Source organism: Malaclemys terrapin, chromosome 13, assembly GCF_027887155.1.
Source record: "Malaclemys terrapin pileata isolate rMalTer1 chromosome 13, rMalTer1.hap1, whole genome shotgun sequence".
Lineage (NCBI taxonomy): Eukaryota > Metazoa > Chordata > Testudines > Emydidae > Malaclemys > Malaclemys terrapin.
Window position 1 is genome coordinate 41842806 of NC_071517.1, and position 16093 is coordinate 41858898.

The 16093-nt window shown below is 52.5% G+C and overlaps 1 non-coding gene across 1 annotated transcript; it reads right to left on the bottom strand.

The window, feature by feature from the left end:
* Positions 1 to 12898: 12898 nt before the first annotated feature.
* On the bottom strand, positions 12899 to 12970 carry TRNAD-GUC (transfer RNA aspartic acid (anticodon GUC)). The gene has a single exon. It is a non-coding gene; the product is annotated as a tRNA-Asp (tRNA).
* Between the last annotated feature and the right edge of the window lie 3123 nt (positions 12971 to 16093).

Genomic DNA, 16093 nt, shown 5'->3' on the forward strand with positions numbered 1-16093 from the left:
GGATCAAATGTAAAGGCACCAGGGCGATGGGTTCTTGGGCAGACACTGGGGATTGAATGGTTGGGGCTGGTGGAGCTGGGAAGCAGGGGGAGCTGGGTGCTGGAGCTATCGAGTGTTTGGGGATGATAGGATAAGAGGCGTGGGAGAGCACAGGGGCAGAGAGGTGCTGCCTCTTCTCACTCACCCCCTCGGCCCCTTCTACCTGCCCCCTCTGCATTCAGACAGTGCCACTGAGAGGCACTGATTCCCACAGGCCTTTTGTCGGAGGCCTGGAGATCCCACCTCTGCCTCCGCAGCATCAGCCTCCGAGCGTCTGTCTACGGTAGGAATCATGGTCAGGATCAGCCAGCTCATCTTTGTGACCCTGCACCAGATTTCCTAGTGTAAATTCACCCCGAGCATCTTATGTGTAAGGCTAAGAGTTTGTCATGGACATTTTTAGTAAAACTCATGGACAGATCACAGGTAATAAAGAAAAATTCACAGAATCCCATGACCTGTCCATGAGTTTTATTAAAAATATCCTTGACAAAATGGGGAGGGAGAAGGCTCCAGCACCCATTGCTGCTTGGGTCTGGTGTCCCTTGACTGCTTACTAATGTGTTCCAACTCTCTCCCATTAGGAGAGTGATCATTAGTCCCTGAATTTCCCCTTTGGGGCCGGATTGTCTCATTCCCAGATAGTCTCACATTATTCCGGGCAAGGCTGAAAAGCATTTAGTTTTTGTACATTTTCTCCCTTATGAAGCAGAATTAACTAGATGCTAAAAGAATGTGGAGCAGGGAAAGTAAAATGTGGTGTTTTACCTTCTTTGCTATTTTAGGGTGAAGGGGTGAGTCTGAGGGTTTTCCTCCTTCCCCCATCACCATCACGCTCCACTCTCCACATAGCAGCCTCTGTCTCAGCAATGCAGAGTTTTATCATGACCCAATTCTACCCCTCCGTGTCCCAATGTCACTTACCACCATGTCCCTGGCTCTCCATGCTTAGGAATCACAGTTTTGATGTCTATGATCCTAAGTCAGACTCCTGAGGGCTTGGGAAGACAGTGTCCCAGACCTAGGAGTGGGCAGGGAAATCCCAATGAACCTCAAAGCACAGTTTGACCTTTCAGATCTTATAGCCCTGTTTTCATCTATTGGTAAAATTGCTTCCTGACTTTTTCTAGGCTAGTCCAGATCATTTGTAGATGGGAAAATTTTTCTTTCTTTCTCTTTCTTTTATTATAATGCTGCAAATAATACAACCGAATTATGAGGCTAGAAGTGAAGCTGGTTTAGCCACTTCAGAAGAAAATGGGTACGTTTATTTTCCTGATTTTGAGTCTTAAAAGATTATTTGAGATTTCACTTTATGAATGTGAAAGTGTTTTATGGCCTACCCTGGACTGTGGGTTTTTCTCTCTTCGTGAAGACCGTGAAGTCACGTACTTTGATATTAGTTTAGTTTGACAGGATGTAGCTCAGGTTTATTGAAGACCTCAGGAAACAAATGATCGTTTGTTCGAATAGTCCTTTTTTAGATTTTAATTTTTATCTAACGCTTTGTCTTGAGATATTTTTGTGTGGTTTGAACAATGACAGTGTCAGTATCTCTCAGCACAAACACAGATGCTGCGAGCTAGATTCAGAGTGCAAGAGGCAGAGACTGAAATGGAGAAAAAGTTACTGCCTGATCCCTGCAGTGATGTGAGATACTGCTGGGAGGGGAAGAAGGCAGGAACAGCAGAGCTGGGAAACTGCTGGGTTTGATCCTGAGAGTTAGACGGCTGAGGCTGAGAACTGTGAACTCGCTGCATCACAGCCACATAGTGACTACACTTAGCTTGTCAGTTTCATGTGACGCTGCCCCATACATCTAAAGGACCATGTATGACACCCCAAAAATGATAGGGGAAGGAGTCAGCATCTCCCTATTGCTAGATTCCGAGGTTGGGTGCAGGCAAGAAGGGAGCCTAGGATGTCAACAGACCGGGACAGCCTTGAAGTCAGGCCGACCCCCATCCATGAGCCCGGAGTCTGACCAGGTGGTGGACCCTCCGGTGCCAGCCGACACCCAAAGCACCGCACCGGCCTCCTCACCCCATCCGGAGGAGCTAATTGTGGCCCTGCCCCCCTCCATCCCGCAGGAGGACTACCGGGCCCACCAAGAACTCTTAAAAAGGGTGGCAGCGAGCCTCCACCTCCAGGCAGAGGAGATGGAGGAGCCCTCAGACTCCCTGTTCAATGTGCTGTCCCCCTCGGCACTGGGCAGGGTGGCCTTGCCACTCCAAGAAGGGATGGCACGGATCTCAAATGCCCTGTGGCAAACTCCAGCCTCGTTGGCTCCCATCTCGAAGAAGGCGGAGCACGAGTACTTTGTACCCACTAAGGGGCACGAGTATTTGTATACCCACCTTGTATACTCCTTGGTGGTCGAGTTGGTCAACCACAGGGAACAGGAGGAGCAGCCAGCCCCGACCCCTAAGACCAAAGACTCTCGGCGGCTGGATGCTTTTGGGAGAAAAGTTTATTAGTCATCAAGCTTCCAGCTAAGAGTAGCAAACTATCAGGCACTCCTGGGTTGCTACGAGTTTAATCTCTGGGGATCCCTCCCCAAGTTCGAGGACTTCCTCCGGGAACACGATACAAAAGAGTTTAAGACGCTAGTGGAGGAAGGGGCAGTGGCCGCAAGGGCATCCATCCCTGCAGGCTACTTTGGATACAGCGGACATGGCCGCACAGTCCATGGCCCCGGTGGTGTTCATGAGGCATCCTAGTCATCACTGCAGGATCTCCCTTTCAACGGGAAGGCACTGTTTGCGGAGGAGACAGACACAAGGCTGCACGGCATGAAAGACTCCCGCACGACCCTCCAGACCTTGGGCCTCTATGTCCCTACTCTGGCAAAACCCATGTTCAAGCCACAGCAGGCTCCCACCCAGGTCGCCTTCCCGAAATACAAGGCCACCGAGAAGAAGCAGCGGGACTATAAAAAACGCCTGCAAAGGCAGTATCAGCCTGCCCCCCAGCCTGGGTCCTCTAAGGGCAAGCAGGGGGGTAAAAGGCATTTTTGACGAGACGCTCGGGGGCTGGATGACTGGCTGGTCAAGGGCACCTCCCGATCACAGGTGAGGGATCATGTGGCACTCCTCCTGTCCACATGCACCGCCCTGGGCCTGTTGATAAACAACACCAAGTCCACGTTAATCCTGGTCCAACACATAGAGTTTATCAGGGCGCTCCTGGACACAATGTCGGCCAAGGCCTCTCTCCCTCCGGACAGGTTTGAGACGCTGACAGGGCTCATCGACTCGATCGCAAGGTTCCCGGTGATGACAGCCAGGGCTTGCCTGCAGCTGCTAGGTCACATGTCGGCGTGCATGTATATGGTCCGCAACACCAGACTCAGCATGAGGCCCCTCCAGCTCTGGCTGGCCTCGCAGTTCTCCCAGGCCACGGACAGAATGGACAAGGTTCTCACCATGCCGAACTCAGTGATCACTTCCCTGCGGTGGTGGTTCGCCCCAAGCAACATGCTCCAAGGGGTCCCATTCAGGGAAAGGGCCCCGTAGTTGGAGCTGGTGTCCGATGCATCGGTCCTGGGCTGGGGGGAATTTTCATACCTAAGGCCTGCGGTCTCCGCAAGACCTGACCCTTCACATAAACGTCAAGGAACTCAGGGCAGTGCAGCTGGCGTGTGTGGCCTGCTGCTCACACCTGAAGGGCAAGGTAGTCCGGATTCTCATGGACAACATGGCCTCGATATTCTATATCAACAGGAAAGGCGGGGCCTGATCCTCTGCCCTCTGCCACAAAGCCCTCAGTCTGTAGGACTTCTGTATAGCCCACGACATCCACCTAAAAGCCTTTCACCTGCCGGGCACTCAGAACGTGAGGGCGGATTGCTTGAGCAGGGACTGCTCCTCTCAGCACGAGTGGTCTCTACACCCGGAAGTGGCCCGCCAGCTCTTCTGAAGGTGGAGAAGTCCCCAGGTGGACCTGTTCACGACCCAGCAGAACCGGCAATGCCTTGGTTCTGCTTCGGGGAGGCCTAGGGAAGGGCGTCACTCCTACGAAGTGGTCTCGGTTTTCTAGGTGGACAACGGACCAAGGTGTGTCCCCAACGGCTGCCCCGATCCAGCTTATCCTTGATTACCTCCTCCGCCTGAGGGCCCAGGGCCTGGCACCCTCGTCAGTCAGGGTGCACCTATCGGCCTTCCATCCTCTGTGTGATGGACACTGTGTTCTCCCATGGTATGACTGGCCGGTTTCTTAAGGGTTTGGACTGTCTTTACCCATATTCTAAGCCCCTGGTCCCGCAATGGGACCTGAATGTGGTGCTGACTCGTCTTACGAGGCCCCTGTTTGAACCGTTAGCCACGAGTTCCTGGTCTCACCTCTCGTGGAAGGTGGCCTTCCTGGTTGCTATCACGTTGGCCAGGTGAGTCTCGGAGATCCGGGCCCTGACCTCCGAGCCGCTGTATACGGACATAAGGACAAGGTCCAGCTCCGCCCACACCGCACGTTCCTCCTGAAGGTGGTTTCCACCTACCACATTTTTCTACCAGTCCTCTGCCCCAAGCCCACGTGACTAGTGAGGCGCGCCATCGCCACACGCTCAATGTGAGGCGGGCTCTGGCTTTCTACCTCGAGCGAATCAAGCTGTTCAGAAAGTCCTCACAACTGTTCGTCGCCTCGGCCGAGCACCCAAGAGGCCAGCCGATTTCCACTCAGCGGCTTTCAACTGGATCACCTCGTGCATCCTCTCCTGTTACGAGCTGATGGGTGTCCCCCCGCTGCCCATTGTGAGGGCACACTCGACGATGGCACAGGCCTCATCGGCTGCCTTCATGGCCCACGTCCCTATACAGGACATTTGTAGGGCCGCCACGTGGTCTTCAGTTCACACGTTCACCTCGCACTATGCGATAGTCTCCCAAACCAGGGATGATGCCAGGTTCGGCAGGGTGGTACTCCGTCCTGAGAACTTGTGAACTCTTAACCACCTCCAGCAGATATAGCTTGGAATCACCTACTGTGGAATACACATGAGCAATCACTCAAAAAAAGAAAAGACAGTTACCTTTTCATAATTGGTGTTCTTCGAGATGTGTTGCTCATGTCCATTCCACATCCTGCCCTCCTTCCCCTCTGCCAGAGTTGTTTGGCAAGAAGGAACTAAGGGTGGGGGGAATGGGCAGCTCCCCTTATACCGCGCCAGGCAGGCACCACTCCAAGGGTCGCGGGGGGTGCTCCCCCCCTACGGGTACTGCTAGGGGAAAAACTTCCGGAACTGGTGCACATGGCGAGCGCACTCACCTACTGTGGAATAGACATGAGCAACACATCTCAAAGAACACCAGTCTTTTATCTGGCCATCCACCAATAGGAAGAAAGCGGAAATTTACAATTCATCTGTAGGACACTTTGGAGCTCACGTACGCCATGGAGTTGCCTGACCCCAAGACCCAGCAAAGACTTTTCCAGTATCAAGGGTCGGAGTATGAGAAGGAGGAAAAAAATCCCTCTGGCCATCTCCCCACCCCTATTTCAATTCATGGCAGCAAGATACCTTGAAAGTGCATCACTGAACTCGGGGGAGTGGTCCTGGCTGGAGGGCTTTCCAGTGAGTTCGGGCTCCTGAATGCTATTGGGTGAGAGAAATCCTTTTGCTTATGGCGGTACGTCTATACACCAAACCTAAGTCGATCTATATTAGGTTGATTTACAGCCACCACAGTAATTACTGAGGTAGCCAATGTCCCCACTATCCTCCTTGGGTTGGTAGCGTGCACCTGGGACTTCTCCCCTACACATACACAGTTCCTCTCCCACACCTTGTTAAACATCAGAGACCCCATAAGTCTCTGGACAGGAGAGAGACCCCATAAGTGCTTGGGCTGTGGGAAAAGTTCCATACACGGGTCAAACCTTGTTAATCATCAGGCAATCCACACAGGAGAGAGACCATAGAAGTGCTTGGAGTGTGGGAAAGGTTTCATACAGAGGACTTGGAAGAAGAGGGGTAACTATAGTGGTCTATGTTTAGCTATATCTTGTTAGAGCTTAACAATTTATCCCAAGGGTTCCTGTATTGTGTTAAGTCAGGGATCAATAATTCAGAGATTATACCCATCGCCCCTGCGACCTGCCCAATTCTAGCTCAGTCTCTTTGAATTCGCTGGGGGTAGGGGCTGAAGGATGGAGGGAATGTTTATAGCTGAAATCACCAAAATGTGTTTTACAAGGTTAATGTCAATGGGATCTGTTCCGCTTTCCTGCTCGGACATTTTCTCTGGAGATCCTGGACACAGAAAAGAGCAGGCAATACCATCATGACTACCAATCCCAATGGTGACTATCTAAACTAGCAATTCTCAAACTATGGGGCAGGCCTCCCAAGGGAGATACAGAAATGTGTCAAGAGAAGTGTGACCTCTGTGGGTTGTTTGGGTTTTCTTTAAAGAGCACTGGCTGTCGGCCCTGGGTGGCTGGGGCTCATGAAGAAGGAACAGGCCTAGCTGGGAGGTGTGGATAAATGCTCAGGCTCTCAAACCCAGGTGGAGCAGCAGCACAGAAGTAGGGGTGTCAATGGGGTGATAAATCTGCTGTGAACAGCGATACTGACGAATATCACTTTTCACATGGCCACCCTAACTTTTGTGCTGCTATTAGAGGCCTTCAGAGCTGGGTGCCTCACCAGCAACTACTCTGCCTTTAGAGCTGGGTAGCAATATATGTGCCTGTGAGGGTGGGGGCGTAAATGACCACAGACACACAGAAGGGGGGCCCAATGAAAAACATCTGAGAACCACTGGTCTACACTATTATGATCACGTTTACAAAGTGATAAATCTTCTCCAAAGTACGTCTTGTGAGGTATCATGGGAAAAGCCATCACCTGCTGAATATTAGTGTCCCGTTAAAATATGTCTATCAGCACTGTCCATGGAGCTCTGAGAGTTTGCTGTATGTTTGTTACATGCTGTAAAGCTGGAAAACGCCCACAGACGAGCTCCTCCGAGACAATGTCACCTGCACACCAGCTAGGTGCTACGTGGCCAGTAATTGCTCAGCCGGCCATTCAGCAGCTGTGGAGCTGGGAACAGGAGAGTTACAATTCACCGGAAGGACGGCTGGACGCTCACTTAGGCCACAGACTGATTGTCGCCTGCCCCCCGGCTGCGGGGGTGAACCTCAAAGAGGAGAGTGGTATAAAAGCACAAGGGAGAATTGCCTCTATTTTTACCTCTCCTCTCCCATCTTTACAGAAGGCAACAAGATGGCTTGAAAGGCAACGGGGGCCTTGGAGTGGGGAGGACGGACCAAGGCTGGAAGGAAATCCAGCCTGGGTACTAAGAACTGTGAACTGCCTGCAACAGCGGGTGGGGTGCAAAAACCTGTTTGCTTCACATCTTCCTAAGCTTGGTAAAATTTAGGATTTAAAATGCATATTTTAATTTTATTTTTTAACCAATTCTGACCTTTTACATCTTTCTCCCTTGTAATCCCTGAAAGCCCCCTTGCTTCAGTTAATAAACTGGTTTTAGTGTTTTGTCTGGACCTGTGTGTTTTCATGGAAGTATTTGGAGGATTTGACTGGAGAGAACAAGGCTGTGGCCTAATCCAACCCCTTTGTGGGGGTGACCCACTAATTACTGAGTTTGTCCAGCCACAGCAAACAGACTGAGCAGTCCAAGATGCACTTTCCCAGGGTGCAAGGCTGGGAGTAGAAAACTGGCTGATGTTGCTGTGTCATTTGGTATTTTCCTGAGTGTCTGGCTGGTCGCACTCAGTACAGTGCAGCCAGGAGTGACTGTGGATGCTGGTGGCTGTGTGGGAGCAGAACGTGGAAGGGTTTGTTGTTCACACAGGGCAGCAGTGTAAAACATGCCCTGGGATGGAGAATTAAGCAGTTCAACTGTCCAGATTGTACCCTTGGGTATGTCTCACACCAACTGTCTCCTGCAACCCAGCATGGCACCGTTGGGCTTTCATCATCCTGATCCTGAAAGGCAAGTTACGCAGGGCAGACCAGAGAAGGGGAACCAGCCGACATCCTCAACTGCTTTGGCTAAATCCTGAACTCCCCCTGGGATGTGACACTTGAAATTCTGCTGCCAGCCTTCCCCTCATGCATCTGTTTCCTTCCCACTGGTCTAAATTATTATGCCACCCCCCACTTCTGCTCTCTCTCCTTTTGCCTTCTCTTTCTCTCTCCCCTACAAATCTGGCCCAGCCAGCTGAGACAACCAGACGTTTTGCACCAGTGCCGGTAGCCTGTGACCAGAGAGGCAGGTTAAAGCAAGGCCTTAGCCAGCCAGATGTGGAGAGAAGTTTGCCACAGATGGGCTGATCAGCCAGCGGCCTGTGCCCGGGTTTGTTCTGCAGGGAGGTTGCAAGTGAGACTGAATGCTGACAGGAGAAGTTTCTATGCAGGATGTCCCCCTAATGCTGGGAGAAGCTGCCCGAGCCCAGGGGCGGTGGGTCCCCAGGGAGCAGGGTCTGGGACAGGGGGCTGTAATGCAATGGGTTTATCGCTAGGACCCAGGAGAGGCTGGGGGAGTGATCGTTGGCTGGGCTCAGGCCCGGCAGCAAGAAGTAACTCTGGAAGCAGGATCACTTGAAAGACAATAGGAGCATCATTGAACTGGGGGGAGTGGTCCTAGCTGGAAGGCTTTCCCGTGAGTATGGACTGCTGAAATCTCTTGGGTGAGAGAATCCTTTTGCTTGTAAGGGTACGTCTACACACCAAACCTAAGTCAACCTATATTAGGTTGACTTACAGCCCCCAGAGTAATTACTGTGGTAGGCGATGTCCACGCTACCCTCTTTGGGTTGGGGGACCTGACCACACCAGAAGCGCTTCCACCGACCTAAAAGGGGCCGTGTGCAGAGCTGAGAGCCTGATCTCTCAGCTCCTGCCGTTGCTCCCTCCCAGGAGCCTGGCTGCCGCAGAAGCTCAGGGTGGGCTGCCCCTTCCCCACTCCCTGTTCTCTGTCCCCCACCACACCCACCTGCTGTCATAGGCGTCGACTCTGTGGGTGCTCTGGGGCTGGAGCAGCCACAGGGAAAAATGAATGGGTGCTCTGCAACCACTGGTAACCAAGCTCCCCTTCCCCACCTCCTCCGCCTCCTCCCACCCTGAGCGCACCGCCTACCTCCTAGCACTTCCCGCCCGACCACTGTCAAACAGCTGTTTGGTGGCATTAGCATGCCCTGGGAGGGAGGGGGAGGAGCGGGAACATGGCGCGCTCAGGGGAGGAGGCGGGGAAGAGGTGGGACTGGGCCTGTGATTTGGGGAAGGGGATGGAATAGGGGCCCCTCCCAGTTTGCCACCAGACCATTGATAACTACTCTGTCTTTCAACCAGTCTTCCAACCTGTTGTGCATCCACCTTATAGTTATTTCATCTATACCAATGAATTTGTCCCTGCTGGTCAGAACTGAGTCTAACCCGGCTGCCCCCCGCTTACTTCCCCCACCTTTGGAAAGCTGAAGTTGTCCCCGACGCATTCCCAGCACTTATTGCCCATTGGGTGCTATGAGGGTGGCCAGGTGCCCAGTTTTTGACTGGAAAGTCTAGTCGAAAAGGGGACCTGACAGTGTCTGATCAGATCTATTGACCAGACACCCAAAATTTAGTTACTGCAGGTGGGGAGGCACTGGGTCATCACTTGCACCAGACCCTACTCATCTGGGGCTGCCTTCTCCTACCTGCAGCTCCCAGCCCTGACTCCACAGGCAAGTCCCTCCTGATCCGGGGCAGGGAGGGTGGGAAGAGGAGTGGATGGGGGCAGAGCCTTGGGGGAAGGGGGCAGAGCCTTGGGGAGACTAGGCAGGGTAGGGGTGGGACCTTGGGGAGAAGAAGCAGGGCAGGAGAGATTCCGGCACTCCTGCTGTAGTGTCTGGTTTTAAATATTACCTGGTTGGCAACCCAAGCTGCTCGCTGAGAGGCTGTGAAAAATATTAACCAACATACAAATATCACTTTTCACAGCAGCAGAGTTACTAACTAGCAATAAATACATTACAATGATTTTGATGTGTGTGTGGGTAATGGGACTGTTGGCCCCTCACTGAAACTTAGTGGGTTTTTTTTTTATTGGCCCTCTCCCAGTACCAAAAACCAGGGGAAGGGAGAAATGAAGAACCTGAGACTAGTCACCAGGGCCAATGGGGAGAGGTCAAGGCTGTAGGTCAGTCTCATGGAAAGGCAGGCAGGCCAATGAGGGAGTCGGCATCTGGGGTCCCACCCTTGGAGTGAGTTGCAGCTGCCTGCCAGAGAATGGGAGAAGCAGGGCGGGGGATTGGGGGAAGGGCAGCGGCGTAGCCAGCTTCTAAGAGGAGGGGGAGCAAACATAAAAAAGGTGCCCCCCTTGGCTCCTCCTCTGGCCACGCCCCCCCTTGGCTTCTCCTCTGGCCGCTCCGTACCCCTCCCCGCCATGGCTCCTCTGGCCATGCTGCGGCCCCCCTCGTTCCTCCGGCCGCACCGCCTCCCCCTTGGAGGCTTGAATGCACCCCCCGGAGCAGCGCTCGGCAGCATCCCGGGCCCCCCACCCTCCCAAGGGGCTTCTGAACCACTTGTGGCGACTGGCAGCTCCGTCCACCTCGCCCCGCAGCTCATTGCTGACTTGCAAAGACTCCTGTGCACACGGCCCCCCGCCGCCTCCCCCTGGTCTCTGGGGCGATTGACTTGTGGAGAAAGGGCAGCCCCTAAGGAAGCGTGGAGGGGGAGCTCTCACCTGACCAATGCCAGCCTGAGCGTGGGAGACGCTGGACAGGCTTCAGCAGCGCTTCTGAGCAAGGGAGGCGGGCTGTGTCCTGAAATAACCCTGCAACTACGGCAGCGGGGGGGTGGTGGCGGGGAGTGCAGGTGGCAGGGGGGAAGTAATGCTAAGCACGGACTGAGAGAGGAGAGCGGGAGCGAGCCTGGGCTCTGTTTCTCTTTCTGTTCCCCGGGCCATCCTGGTTGGCTCCTCCAGCCATGCTGTGCCGCCCTCGCGGTCCCGCCCCCCCCCCATGGCTCCTCCGGCCGCGCCTGCTGCCACCCCCGCATGGCTCCTCCGGCACTGCTGCCCCCCCTTGCCTGCAGGAGCCCAGTGCCGACCCGGAAGCCAAGCTTCAGAGTGGAGCGTGGGCCCCGCCCGCTGGCGCCATGGTAACCCCTAACTAAGGTGCCGCTTTTGGAAAGTGCACTGCTGCTTCCCCTGCACCCCCCCCCAGCTATGCTACTGCGGAAGGGGTGGGGGCGGAGGGAGGTCAGGGCCTATGGCAGCAGCGCTGAGCCAGAGGGAGGCTGGAGCAGTCTGGAGCTGGGTGCAGTGAGCAGTTGTGGAGAGCGAGGGGGGATCCTGAGCAGAGGGCCCAGTGCAGGGAGACACCCCCAGCTGAGAGGGCCTCACAAAAACTAATAGCCTCATCCCACAGAAGGGTTAATCTGGCCCTGCTCACAGAGTGGGGTGACGTGTTTTCCTTTCGCCTTCCCTTATTTTCCTTAATTTTTGTATTACTCGCTGTTTAATAAATTGTATTTGTTGTGAACTCTATGCAATAGTCAGGGAAGCGTCCAATGCGAAGAGAGCACCCCGGAGTGGGGACGTCCCAGTCTCCATCCTCAGTGATCGCAACAAGATTGCAGCTTAAGTCCCCTCAGGAATCCTGGATCCAACAACATCGGAGTTTCGGGGACTAGTCCTTGAGGTCAGGCAGCATCTGGGTAAAGGGAGTGGGAGCGAGGACTCAGAGCCTTCTGTTATTCAATTCCACCAGGGTGGTGTATAAGTCAGGGAAGTTCCCCACAATAGCCCCCCCCCCAGCGCTTACCTAAGTGCATATTTATTGGTTTTGTGAAGTCAGGCCTTAAAAACCTCTAAGGAAGGAGATTCCACCACCTCCCTAGGTAACCCATTCCAGTGCTTCACCACCTTCCTAGTGAAATAGTGTTTCCTAATATCCAACCTAAATCTCCCCCACTGCAACTTGAGACCATTGCTCCTTGTTCTGTCATCTGCCACCACTGAGAACAGCCGAGCTCCATCCTCTTTGGAACCATCCATCAGGTAGTTGAAAGCTGCTATCAAATCCCCCCTCACTCTTCTCTTCTGCAGACTAAATAATCCCAGTTCCCTCATCCTCTCCTCATAAGTCATGTGCCGCAGCCCCCTAATCATTTTCATTGCTCTTTGCTGGACTCTCTCCAATTTGTCCACATCCCTTCTGTAGTGGGGGGACCAAAACTGGATGCCATACTCCAGATGTGGCTTCACCAGTGCTGAATAAAAGGGAATAATCAGTTCCCTGGATCTGCTGGCAACACTCCTACTGATGCAGCCCAATCTTCTCCCACAGTCTCTGCACTCATCCCAATTTCCGCTCCTCGATCCCATCTTGGTACCTTTGAACTTCTTCAGAGTCTCCGTTAGAGCACTATTATTCTGAGACAACTCTCCGAGTCTCTTTTCCAGCTCCGAAGACATCTCCACTGGCTGCTGGACCTTCCCCTTCTCACACCTGGAGAGAAAATGTCACATTCTTGTTTTCGTTTAGTGACACGTCATCATTTGTCGTTAGTGAAAGTTGCTGCTGTAATGGGGCTGGACTTAGAATTCCTCGGCTTCTCCCAGCCTCAGAGCAGGTGCAGCACAGGCTGTGGCCCTACAACCTTCCCCCTGAAGATCCCATTAATATTCTTCAGCTCTGGCCTGGAGAGACCGGCTCTGGGGCAAAACAGGAATTGAGTCTCCACGGCCAATTCACTCCTTGGCCTCCCTGCTGGTCTTAGTGTTGTAGCCATGTGTGCACTCGGAACTGGACTGATTCATTAAAATACAAATAGTTTTCAGAGTAGTGTTTCCTAATATTCAACCTAAACCTTGCCGACCCTTGCTCCCTGTTCTGTCAAAAAACGATTGTACTCCCCGTCGGGGAATCGAACCCCGGTCTCCCGCGTGACAGGCGGGGATACTCACCACTATACTAACGAGGAAGTGGTTTATGACTGGCTTGGGCTAGATCCTCATGATGGGCCCTTCTGACCGTAGAGCCTGTGAGTGGAACAGGAGCCGGACACAGAGATGCTGCAGCGCGGTGGGTTGATCGCTAGGACCCAGGAGCAGCTGGGAGGCGGCTCTGGGGGGAGCGATCGCTGGGCTCAGGCCCGGCAGCACGAAGTGACTCGCAGCCGCTGCGGGGACTCTGGCTCCAGGCTCCTGGCGAGATCCCCGAGCCCCGGCGGCTGGTGCTGGGAGCCCGGAGCCCGGGCTGCAGCCGGGAGAGGGGAATCTCCAGCAGGGCCCTTCCCGCTGCTCCCCAGGAGCCTCTCCCAGGGCAGAGCCCCCAGCCCGGCCAGGCCCCTTCCCGGCCCGGCCCCTGCCCCAAGGGTGCCCGATCGGAGGGAAGGTGAGAGACCCGCCCCCCCCGTCACCCCCCGGCTGCAGGGGGAGGTTTGGCCCCAGGCTGCTCCCAGCGGAGCTGGCTGCGATTCCCGCCCTGGGCCCGGGAAAGCTGCCGCCAGCTCCCGGTGTGTGCGGGGCGGGGGGAAACCCAGGAATGAAGGGGGCAGAGTGGATAAAAATTCCCCCTAGATGGGCTGAGCCAGCTGCAGTGGGGCGGGGGAGCCAGCCCGGGCGTGCTGGGGGCTGGGACAGCGACATGTGGGGTGGGCAAGGAGCGGGGACAGAGGGGATAAACGTTCCCTCCGGTTGGGGGGGGGCTTTTCCTCCCCCCCTTTCCCAGGATCTCAGCTCCCATTTCCCAGGGCTGTGTCCTTAAAGGCCCCAGTGCATCGCAGTGTCTGGACAGGCTCCTCCCCCCCACCCACCCATAAGATGTTACTGAGTTGCTAAAGAAAGGAGACTTGATCCAGTGAAATATTTACAGGCACCCCCACAAAGATCTCACTGTCACACCTGCTTCGAGTGTTTAAAGAATCCAGGTCTCAGTTCCTGTGTCTGTGTAAAGCCGCCCAGCGCTTCATCAGTGTGTCCTAGCCACTGTCCCTGTGCCCCGAGTTTCACTCCTCTTGGAATCCAGTCTGGGCAGTTTCACTCCTGCACATTAGTGCCTTATGAAAATATTCTTTTTATTACTCTGAGCTCTTCATCTTCAACTTCATTAGCTTTGTGTGGAGGGACGTCATTGGGCCATAGAATTCATATTTTTAATGGCAAATCATCATGGGAAGTATTAATAGTTGCGAGTAGCTTCAGCAATCACATCTCCCGATGACATTGTAACAGTTCCTGTTTCTATTGTAATGTTGTAATTTGAGTTCAGCGCTGACGATTTCATGGGCTGATCTGAAAACTTCAATTTCCTTTGCTTTAGCCAACTGTTACTTTGTCTCTCTATCCAGCACCCTGGTGTTTTTTCTCATGTCCCATTTGCGTATTGAACATAGTTCCCAAATATTCACTAACAGACAGAAGTTTCAAGGTTGAAGGCACCTAGATATTTTTAAATATGCGACTAGTGGCCTCAATCATTTTAAAACTCAGTTCCTAAGGGCCTTAGAGTGTCTCGTATAAAATACTTCTCAAAAATAAATGTCTGGGTTTTTTTTAACTAGGGATAGAAATATAACCGCAAGACAGATTGACAACCCAAATAATTCAAACCCCATGAGTTTTGCACCCTAAAGTCTAGAATTTAAACAAATAAGTAGATAAATTTTGTTTTTCTTTTATTACCTTTTTGTGTCTGAGCCTTTGGGGTGTACTGGATTTATAGTTTTACTGCTACCCCTTCCAAACGATCCATATATCTAGGATGGTTGGACAATCCTGTAACATTCAATGCCATTTTACACTTCCAGGAACATGTGATTCCCCTCCCACACTTGCAATTGAAAACTGATTTGAAAACCTTATTTCTGTAAGTAACCCCCCCATCCTGCACACTCTGAATGGCCCACTTTACTTTTCTATAACTTCATTTACTGTATGCATTGATGTGGATTTTTCTACCACATTGTTTATGCTTCCAATTCCCTATGTTTTCCATTTTTTGTTGTGATCCATTTCAGGGATGTCCTTTGTTCTGACAGATGTACTGATTTGTACGGCCGCAGTCAAAGAATTTTTAAAACGAATTGCTCTGTATCTCCTTTGCATTGGTCAGGTTGGGGGACACCGTGCTGACCTCACCTTGTTTACCTTTTGGTGAAACTAATGTACTTTGCCTCTTCTCTGTTTTTGCAGTGGTCTAGCTAATGCAGGTGAGGTCAGTTACCCCATGTGAAAAACACCCGTTTTCTTATAGACACAGATTAAGCTGCCGACTCCGATGTTAAATGACCCATTATTGTTCAAGGGCTGAAAACGCTGATACTGATTCTGTGTCTATTGCTTCTGCTCCTGTGCCAGGCGCTGCATATGAATGTCTGTGCCCATTTCTATGGGTGTCATGGAAAACAAATTAAAACTTTTAAAATTAAAAGAATTAGCAGAGTCTCCCCCAGCCCTTCTCACCAATTTCTCTTCTTCCCTCCCCTTTACTTCTTCAGGGCTTGTCTGCATGGTCTGATGTTAAAGGTGTGAAGTTAATCCATATATGAATTCTAGAGCTTTAAACCCCTGTGTGGACGCTCTCATTCAGAAGTAAGGTGGCCTTAATTTTGACATTGGCAGTCAGGACAGCCAGATAAGTGCAGGAGACTTTCCCCCAAACACTACAAATCATCAGGTCTTTGGTTACTTCTTGAACATTTTTAAGTTTTGTATCGTCCAAGTATAACGCACATGTGATGTTTCAAGTCCAAAGAGAAGGAGCGAAACAGTGGGGCACTCATCTCATCTTCCCTGAGTGTTGCCTTGTATAGAAACGCCATTAGGATATTTCCCAGTATCAGCTTTGGTCTGACAGAATTTCAGTAGATGGGTTGAGGTGGAAATGTAAGGTGATCTCGCTCCTCTTCTCTCTGCTGCAAAGGACAGGACATCCCTCATGAGCAGGAGGGAAAAGGCCTGATAGTGTCATGGTAGATCCTGCTGTGCGCACAGAGGGTGTTGGCCTGACTGCTCTGTGATCCCCTTTATAAGGAATATAGACCAAGTGGCGGCACTCTTGTCCCATAAGAGTGAACTATAAAGACTCCTTTGATCCCTTGCCC